Below are 10,306 nucleotides of genomic sequence, written 5' to 3' on the forward strand. Positions count from 1 at the left end.
CATTAACCGTGTGTAGATAGATACGTGTGTAGGTAGATAGATAGATAGATAGATAGATAGATAGATACAAATGATTTGTTGTAAGTTGGGGAGGGGGGGTTGGGTGTTCACACCTAGCTCAAGTTGGGGGGGCTAATAGCTCGGCTATTAGACAATTCTTTAGTAAAGGTTGAATAGTCTATTGTTCAGCTAATAGCCCATCCTGCTACGCTTGTGAAAAACGAATAATAATACTTTTCCCCCTTTCCACGTTAAAGATTCCAATTAATAAATTGTTTTTAGCCACAATTGGCCCCAACCCTAATTAATACATTTGGGCACAGTCGATAGCGTGCTGGACTTCAGGCTAGAATGTTAAGGGTTCGAAACCTGCTCCCTTCTTGTTTCATTACATTATTATTCCGGTCTCAGAGCAAATAGCCTGGATTGTTACTCCCATCTTGTTCCTCGTTCTCTTCCACGCGTCATTCAGCACGCTTGTGGGAGTGCTGGCAGGATGTACTGTTTTTTTATTCTGTATATATGAATTACAAATCAATCACGTTTCTAGTCTTTTGCATAGTTACAATGTGTAATCATTGACGTCCCAGGAGCAGGAGTGGTAAACACTGTTGAAGTGTATAATTGTAATACATGCATGCAGACACAGCATCATTAAAATAATGGAGTTTGATACACTTGGTATTGGATATGACTGAGAAAAAAAACTTGCTAAGTAGTGATTTTCGTAAATTAACTTTATGACAAAAAAATATGCATAATCGTTAACATTAACTAACATATTCTTCTCAATTGTATGTTTTTTGCTTGACTCGTTATGACGTTATAACTACTTACATTTGCTTGCCCGTAATGTTTTGTCAGCCATCTTGGCTGAAGAAAGTCACCAGGGACGGGTGGCTCCATCAAATTCGTCATTGGAACCACACGATATGATTGGTCATATAAAAACCTTGGGACCCAAATGTATAATGAGTGCTCTAACTCCCCCTTGTGGTGGTCTGGAGCAATGAAGCCGTGACACTGGGTACCTCTAAGTCCTGCGTGTAAACTTGCAACTTTTAAAGGAGGAATCACTGTTTCAGAGCAAAAAGCCTTGAGGTCGAAGGAATTGTTCGTGGGGCTCCAAGACAGGATTGTGTCGAGGCACAGATCTGGGGAAGGGTACCAAAACATTTCTGCAGCATTGAAGGTCCCCAAGAACACAGTGGACTCCATCATTCTTAAATGGAGGAAGATTGGAACCACCAAGACTTCCTAGAGCTGGCCGCCTGGCCAAACTTAGCAATCGGGGAGAAGGGCCTTGGTCAGGGAGATGACCAAGAACCCGATGGTCACTCTGACAGAACTCCAGAGTTCCTCTGTGGAGAAGGGAGAAGCTTCCAGAAGGACAACCGTCTCTGCAACACTCCACCAATCAGGCCTTTATGGTAGAGTGGCCAGACGGAAGCCACTCCTCAGTAAAAAGCACATGACAGCCCGCTTGGAATTTGCCAAAAGGCATCTCAAGGACTCTCAGACCATGAGAAACACCATTTTCTGGTCTGATGAAACCAAAATTGAAATATTTGGCCTGAATGCCAAGCCTAACGTCTGGAGGAAACCTGGCACCATCCTTATGGTGCATCAGGTGAAGTTTTGGAACAGGCGTGAGCCAACACATGGAGTAATGAGTAGGATTCTGTGGGAAGATCTCAATTGCATATTCCTCACATCCTCTCTCCTTGTCTCCTTCTCAAAACACATTGGATGAGAAAGCCAGAGGTCCTCTGGCTTTCTCATCCAATGTGTTTTGAGAAGGAGAGTATGCAAAGAGTATGCAATTGGGATTTTCCCTGTGTTTTTTATAACCCAACAGTTCTCAAACATTGTACCTAGAGAGCTACCGTCCTATAGGATTTCAATCCAACCCAACCCTAATCAAGCTCACTTGTTGGAGTGGAAACCTACAAGACGGTTGCTCTTCAGGAACATGTTTGTAACTAATGCTAAGTGACGTGTGAATGGCATTGTAAGTGTGTAATTGTTGTTTTAAAATAACATTCTTTATTGAAATATTTTTTGAAATACAACGACAGCTGGGAGTAGCTGTCGTTGGCCTCAACCTAGATGTTCTCCACTCAGCGTCCACTCCAGGGTGATCCGATAAGAGACCAGTCTGTATTGCCTAGATGGACAGAAAATAAATGCATGATGATTTTATATACAACAATCAGGAAAATGAATGGGCCTATACAACATGAAATATAACAGGCTCAGGGATCATTAAGCAGATTCATTGATAAGCTGTATTGATGATGGCTCAATACATTTACATTTAGGTAATTAAGCAGATGCTCTTATCCAAAGTGACTAACAGGAGCATTTAGGATTAAGTGCCTTGCTCATGGGCACATAAACAGACTTGGAACCACACACCCTTGCCACTGAATAGCAGGCTAGTGATTGCTTTGCAATGCTTGCATTTAGCCACTGATTCCTTCCAAACCACTCATTGTCGAATTTGCGATTTCCAACTTGTGTAATGTTTATGCCCAGTGGCTGATGATCACCGATACGTTTTATCTATAATTTCTCTTCATTATTTCTCTTCATATGACAAGTATTAAAAAGGATTTGCCAGTAGATTGTCGACTTGATTCATAACGTTGACTGCTAGCTTGCAGCTAAGATTTTGAAAGTATGATGTTGACATGATCAGTCCAATCAAAGCTACTGTAGATATAACGTGATTTGACGTAGTTTTATCTGTGGCCAATGACCTTGAGCATTCTTGGATGGGCACTTCTAATATAACTCTATGGCAGCACCCAAGGGGCTTGCATTTTCGAGCTCTCCCCATAGATTTTGCAGTGACATAGTGTCCCCATGAGTGACAGAACATGGTGCAACTAGAGAACATTACCCATCCCTATGCTCCGTATTTTCCGCTGGCTGCCCCACCACCACCACAGAAAGGACTGAGCTAGGCTGAAAAACCTGCATTTTGGAGCTGCCTTAATCAAGAAAGCAAAAAAGAGAGGACGTTTCTTTTTTTTGCTGAGTTTATATAGAAACCAGACAACAAAGTTTAAATTAAGTCTCTGAAATCGATAAATCAACATTTCCCCAAGCAACTGGGAAAGTGAGTGATCAGTTATGTACAACAGCGAACAAATCAGTTGGTAAAGCGGCGTGGCGACACGAATACAACAAGGCATGTCTTCCCCCGGAGGAAAAGACAAGGAGCAACTTGGAGAGGCAAAAGAGAGTAATGAACTGTTAAAGGCTATCCAGGGAAACATAGCTAAAATGTTCTCAATGCACACCAAAACAAACAAACTGCTTCAATTTGTTATTACAAAAGTCAATTTGCTCGAAAAGATAGTAGAGGCTATTGTATCAGTGGTCAAACTGATATCAGAGGAGCTTGACATGGATATATCACCAGAAGATCTGGAATGATGCCAAAGGATCGGCAGAAGAAAGATAAATACCTGCGCATGGTAATCTTCAAACTGTGGAACCATCAGACCAAAATAAACATTCTGAGGGCACAGGGGAGGAAGGAGATCAAAATCCATGGCCGGTCAATTTGATTCGTCCAGGACCTGTCTGCTAATCTAATAAATAAATGCAAGGAATATATTCTGATCAGACAGTCACTGGAGGAAAAGGGAATAAAGTCTCAGATCCGCTTCCCGGCAGTGCTGTGGGTATGGAAGGGAATGCAAAGGATGGAATTCACAAGCACCGATGAAGCCCTGATCAAGCTACATGTTACGTCCTGACCAGTAGAGGGAGTATTTGTATTATATATTTGGTCAGGACGTGGCAGAGGGGTATTTGTTTCATATGGTTCGGGTTGTGTGTGTTATTAAAGGGGTGTTTGGTTTATGTAGTCTGGGGTTTTGAGTAATTGTTCTAGTGTTAGTTTTCTATGGTGTTCTAGTTTGTATATTTCTTTGTGGTTTGTGTGGCTCTCGATCAGGAACAGCTGTTCATCGTTGTTCCTGATTGGGAGTCATATTTAAAATGCTTGTTTTCACCTGTTTAGTTGTGGGTAGTTGTCTTTAGCACTGCTGTTGTGAGTATAGCCTGTTAAACTGTCTTTTGTCGTTCTTCGTTTTGTTATTTTTTCCGTGCTCTCTGTATTTAATAAATAATCAAGATGAGCATCCACATTCCTGCTGCGTTTTGGTCGTCTCTACCCAACGACACCCGTGACAGAACTACCCACCACAAAAAGACCAAGCAGCGGAGGAAGGAGAAAAGGGATTTTGAGATGGACTGGCGGGAGAAATGGACCTGAGAGTAAATTCTGGATGGGGCTGGACCTTGGCACCAGGCTGGGGAATACCGTCGCCCACAGGAAGAAATAGAGGAAGCTAAGGCAGAGAGGCGTCGGTACCATGTACGCGATGATGGAGAAGCACAAGAGGCACCCCCAATAATTTTTTTTGGGGGGGGGCACACGTGTAGTTTGGCTGGGCCAAGGATGAGCCCTAAGCCAGCTACCCGTGCTTATATGGAGAACTGTATGGAGTGGAGGGCGCTGATGTTTGAAGAAGTGCGCAAGATCTCGCCCATACGCACGCACAGTCCAGTGCGAGTTTTTCCAGCCCCTCGCAGATGCCGTGCTAGAGTGGGCATCCAGCCTGGAAGGAGGATGCCTGCGCAGCGCGTCTGGTCACCGGTGCGCCTCCTAGAACCAGGGTACCCTACGCCCGCTCTACGCACGGTAACCATCAGGCCCCTGCACAGCCCAGTTCGCCCTGTACTAGCACCCCACTCGTACAGGGCTGCTAGTTCCATCCAGCCAGGACGGGTTGTGCAGGAGGTGCGATCAAAACCGCCTGTGCGCCTCCATGGCTCAGTATTGCCAGTTTCCGCCTCTCGTGCTGACCCGGAAGTGCGAACCCCTAGTCTGGCACGTCCAGTACCAGCACCACGCATCAAGCTTCCAGTGAGTGAGCCTAGTCCTACTCAGCCTATTCCCGCTCCTCGCACTAGCCATGAGGTGCGTGTTCCCAAACTGGCATTTCCAGTACCAGCACCACGCATCAGGCTTCCAGTGCGTAATATTAGTTCCACTCAGATGGTTCCTGCTTCCCGCACTAGCCCTGGGGTGCGTGTCTCCAGCCTGGTACCTCCACTACCAGCCCCACGCATCAGGCTTCCAGTGCGTCAGCCCAGCCTCGAGCTTCCGGAAACAGTGCCCCGTCCAGAGTATCCGACAACAGTGCCCCGTCCAGAGTATTTGGCAACAGTGCCCCGTCCAGAGTATCCGACACTGAAAATACAAAGGGGTAAATATAGCATGTACAGTTGAAGTCGGAAGTTTACATACACTTAGGTTGGAGTCATTTAAAACTCGTTTTTCAACCACTACACACATTTCTTGTTAACAAACTATAGTTTTGGCAAGTCAGTTAGGACATCTACTTTGTGCATGACACATGTCATTTTTCCAACAATTGTTTACAGACAGATTATTTCACTTATAATTCACTGTATCACAATTCCTGTGGGTCAGTAGTTTACATACGCTAAGTTGACTGTGCCTTTAAACAGCTTGGAAAATTCCAGAAAATTATGCCATGGCTTTAGAAGCTTCTGATAGGCTAATTGACATCATTTGAGTCAATTGAAGGTGTACCTGTGGATGTATTTCAAGGCCTACCTTCAAACTCAGTGCCTCTTTGCTTGACATCATGGGAAAATCAAAATAAATCAGCCAAGACCTCAGAAAAAGAATTGCAGACCTCCACAAGTCTGGTTCATCCTTGGGAGCAATTTCCAAACGCCTGAAGGTACCACATTCATATGTACAAACAATAGTATGCAAGTATAAACACCATGGGACCATGCAGCTGTCATACTGCTCAGGAAGGAGATGCGTTCTGTCTCCTTGAGATGAATGTACTTTGGTGTGAAAAGTGCAAATCAATCCCAGAACAACAGCAAAGGACTTTGTGAAGATGCTGGAAGAAACAGGTACAAGTATGTATCTCCACAGTAAAACGAGTCCTATATCGACATAACCTGAAAGGCCGATCAGCAAGGAAGAAACCACTGCTCCAAAAACCCCATAAAAAAGCCAGACTAAGGTTTGCAACTGCACATGGGACAAAGATCGTACTTTTTGGAGAAATGTCCTCTGGTCTGATGAAACAAAAATGGAACTGTTTGGCCATAATGACCATCATTATGTTTGGAGGAAAAACAGGGAGGCTTGCAAGCAGAAGAACACCATCCCAACCGTGAAGCACAGGGGTGGCAGCATCATGTTGTAGGGGTGCTTTGCTGCAGGAGGTACTGGTGCACTTCACAAAATAGATGACATTATGAGGAAGGACAATTATATGCATATATTGAAGCAACATCTCAAGACATCAATCAGGAAGTTAAAGCTTGTTCGCAAATGGGTCTTCCAAATGGACAATGACCCCAAGCATACTTCCAAAGTTGTGGCAAAATGGCTTAAGGACAACAAAGTCAAGGTATTGGAGTGGCCATCACAAAACCCTGACCTCAATTCTATAGAAAATTTGTGGGCAGAACTGAAAAAGCGTGTGCGAGTAAGGAGGCCTACAAACCTGACTCAGTTACACCAGCTCTGTCAGGAGGAATGGGCCAAAATTCACCCAACTTATTGTGGGAAGCTTGTGGAAGGCTACCCAAAATGTTTGACCCAAGTTAAACAATTTCAAGGCAATGCTACCAAATACTAATTGAGTGTATGTAAACTTCTGACCCACTGGGAATGTGATGAAAGAAATAAAAGCTGAAATAAATCATTCTCTCTACTATTATTCGGACATTTCACATTTCTTAAAATAAAGTGGTGATCCTAACTGAACTAAGACAGGGAATTTTACTAGGATTAAATGTCAGGAGTTTAAATGTATTTGGCTAAGGTGTATGTAAACTTCCGACTTCAACTGTATGTCAATAACCATTCTATAGATGGGCGTGTGTGTGTGCAGGGCCTACACAAGCACCCCCTACCAAACCACCCCCACCCCTTCCTAGTGTCACACTGATTCACCTAATGATAAAGATGAAGCCATAGGCTACTCACGTGATGGCCGAGGCGCTCGTCGTGGCAATAGCCTATCTCAATCTAATGACATTTACAGTTAACAAAAATGTGTACTTAATCCAGTATAAACTAGTGTATAGCAATTATTACATTAGACAACATTCACAAATTTTACAGCACAATGGCAGAGTCTTGTCTTAAGTGTAAAACTAACAAGGACTCAAAATCCATTCCTTTTGGGAACGCAATAGTCCAAAAGTTATGGGCAGAGTTAGCAAGTTTGCTGTCAGAAGTATTAAAATGTAAATGTACTTTTAATACGTCTGTCTGCATATTTCAAGAGATGGCATGTGAGGGTGCAGTGAGATACCCAATGGGTGTGAACAGATGGGTCTGGGCGGGTGTGATGTCATTGATGGTTGTGTATGTACAGTACCAGTCAAAGGATTGGACACACCTACTCATTCCAGGGTTTGTAATTTTTTATATATTTTTTTATTTAGACATCAAAACTATAAAATAACACACATGGAATCATGTAGTAACCAAAAAAGTGTTAAACAAATCAACATACATTTTATATTCTTAAAGATTGCCACACTTTGCCTTGATGACAGCTTTGCACACTCTTGGCATTCTCTCAACCAGCTTCATGAGGTAGTCACCTGGAATGCATTTCAATTAACAGGTGTGCCTTGTTAAAAGTACATTTGTGGAATGTCTTTCCTTCATAATGCGTTTGACCCAATCAGTTGTGTTGTGACTCGGTAGGGGTGGTATACAGAAGATAGCCCTATTTGGTAAAATACCAAGTCCATATTATGGCAAGAACAGCTCAAATAAGCAAAGAGAAACAACAGTCCATCATTTTTATATTTAACTTGGCAAGCTAGTTAAGAACAAATTCTTATTTACAATAACAGCCTAGGAACAGTGGGTTAACTGCATTTTTCAGGGGCAGAACAACAGATTTTACCTTGTCAGCACAGGGATTCGAACTTGCAACGTTTCAGTTACTGGCCCAACGCTCTAACCACTAATCTGCCTGCCGCCCCATGAAGACATGAAGGTTAGTCAATGCAGAACATTTCAAGAACCTTGAAAGTTTCTTTCTTCAAGTGCAGTCGCAAAAACCAGGCGCAGAGTTGGTGAACGTGTGATCTCTGCATGTGTAGTTTCCACCGTGAAGCATGGAGGAGGAGGTGTGATGGTGTTGGGGTGCTTTGCTGGTGAAACTGTCAGTGATTTATTTAGAATTCAAGGTACACTTAACCAGCATGGCTACTACAGCATTCTGCAGTGATACGCCATCCCATCTGTTTTGCGCTTAGTGGCACTATCATTCGTTGTTCAGCAGGACAATGAACCAAAACAAGGGCTGTTTGACCAAGTAGAGTGATAGAGTGCTGCATCAGATGACCTGGCCTCCACAATCACCTGACCTCAACCCAACTGAGATGGTTTGGGATGAGTTGGACCACAGAGTGACGGAAAAGCAGCCAACAAGTGCTCAGCATATGTGGGAACGCCTTCAAGACAAGAAAATAGAAAAACATTCCTCGTGAAGCTGGTTGAGAGAATGCCAAGAGTGTGCAAAGCTGTCAAGGCAAAGGGTGGCTACTTTGAAGAATCTAAAATATATTTTGATTTGTTTAATACTTTTTTGGTTACTACTCCATGTGTGTTATTTCATAGTTTTGATGTCTTCACTATTATTCTAAAATGTAGAAAATAGTAAAAATAAACATAAACCCTTGAATGAGTAGGTGTGTCCAAACGTTTGACTGGTACTGTATGTTTTGTATTGTTTGAAAAAATAAAACACTGAGGTTTATTAATAATACACTGTGTTTAATACACAGAGAGGTGACTAACAACACTGTTTAATACAATGTTTGGAAACTCCAGTCTCTCATTCTTCGTCCCAAATGGCACCCGATTCCATTCCTTATATAGTACACCACTTTTGACCAGAGACCTAGGGGTGATGTTGTGGACACTTGTATGTTGTTGTTTGTATGTTGTTGTTTGTATGTATTGTAAAAATAAATGTTTTATATCATCACTTTTAGTTACAGGATTAATGATTTTTGTATTATGTTACTTAGGGTGACACACAGGTGCGTCAATAGACTCCTAATAACTGACAGAGCAGAGGTTGGCTACATCAGGACTATCATACAACACAGATAAGATACCACTAGATATAGTTCTCATGGTCAGCAGCCAATTGTTCACATCGGACATCATGTGGTGATCACATCACACGTTATCACACCTTACCACGTGGGTCTATTCTCCAATAATGTATGGGGAGATTCTCATTTGGGAAAAAGACCGTCCTTCGTCCTCTTTCCTCCGTGACCTGGAAACTGATAAGTGGTCGAGGAGTATATCATTTCGTTAGTAGGCAAACAGAAGAGCGCCACCTCTCCTCGATAGCTACTTTTCATCGAGGATACTAATGTGTATCCTACCATAGAAGAGTTTTGAAATCTGCCACACCCCCTTAATCAGCTTTTGTTTTGTCAGAGAAGAAAAACATGCACACGTTTAAAGGTGCAATATGCAGAACTTGCTCCGACATTTCCTGGAGGATAAAATGTTAATAGTTCGCCTAATTTCAGTTTATGTGACAAAACAAGTAAGAATAGTGTAGAGAATCATTGTACCATCTAAACCGCAGGTAAATCTTTTTTTTAATAACCAGAATACATTTTTTTCAGCTGTTTGAAGCTGGTATACAAAACTGAAAGTAGAAGACACAAAAGCAAAACTTAAGAAAGTGAATCATATAAATAGTACACATAGAACAGATACTACTGCTTCTTAAACTTTCAATGAGAATGACATATCCATAACTCACATTTCTATGTGAATTTGGTCGGGTGGCCCAAAAAGTTACATTAAAAACAACATGCTACTTATTGTTTTATCTATAAAATGTCTTGCACAATTAACTTCATTTGTTTTGATCACTTTACCCATTTATTTACCCATTTACTTTACCCATTTATCCACCCCGTAAATGTAATTTGCCTAATGACGCACGAGTGGAGAAGGACCGTCTCATGTCAAGCAAGTGCATTTCCATGCCAGTTCACTCTCCTCGCCGACTTTCCTCGATTACCTTTGACCTTGTTCAAAAGGACGGTGGAGAGAGGATGCAGGAGGTGAAGAAATCTAACTGATAAAAGAACATTATACACTGCTCAAAAAAATAAATGGAACACTAAAATAACACATCCTAGATCTGAATGAATGAAATAATCTTATTAAATA

The sequence above is a fragment of the Salmo salar genome, chromosome 01, assembly GCF_965601325.2.
Source record: "Salmo salar chromosome 01, fSalSal1, whole genome shotgun sequence".
NCBI classification, from domain to species: Eukaryota; Metazoa; Chordata; class Actinopteri; order Salmoniformes; family Salmonidae; genus Salmo; species Salmo salar.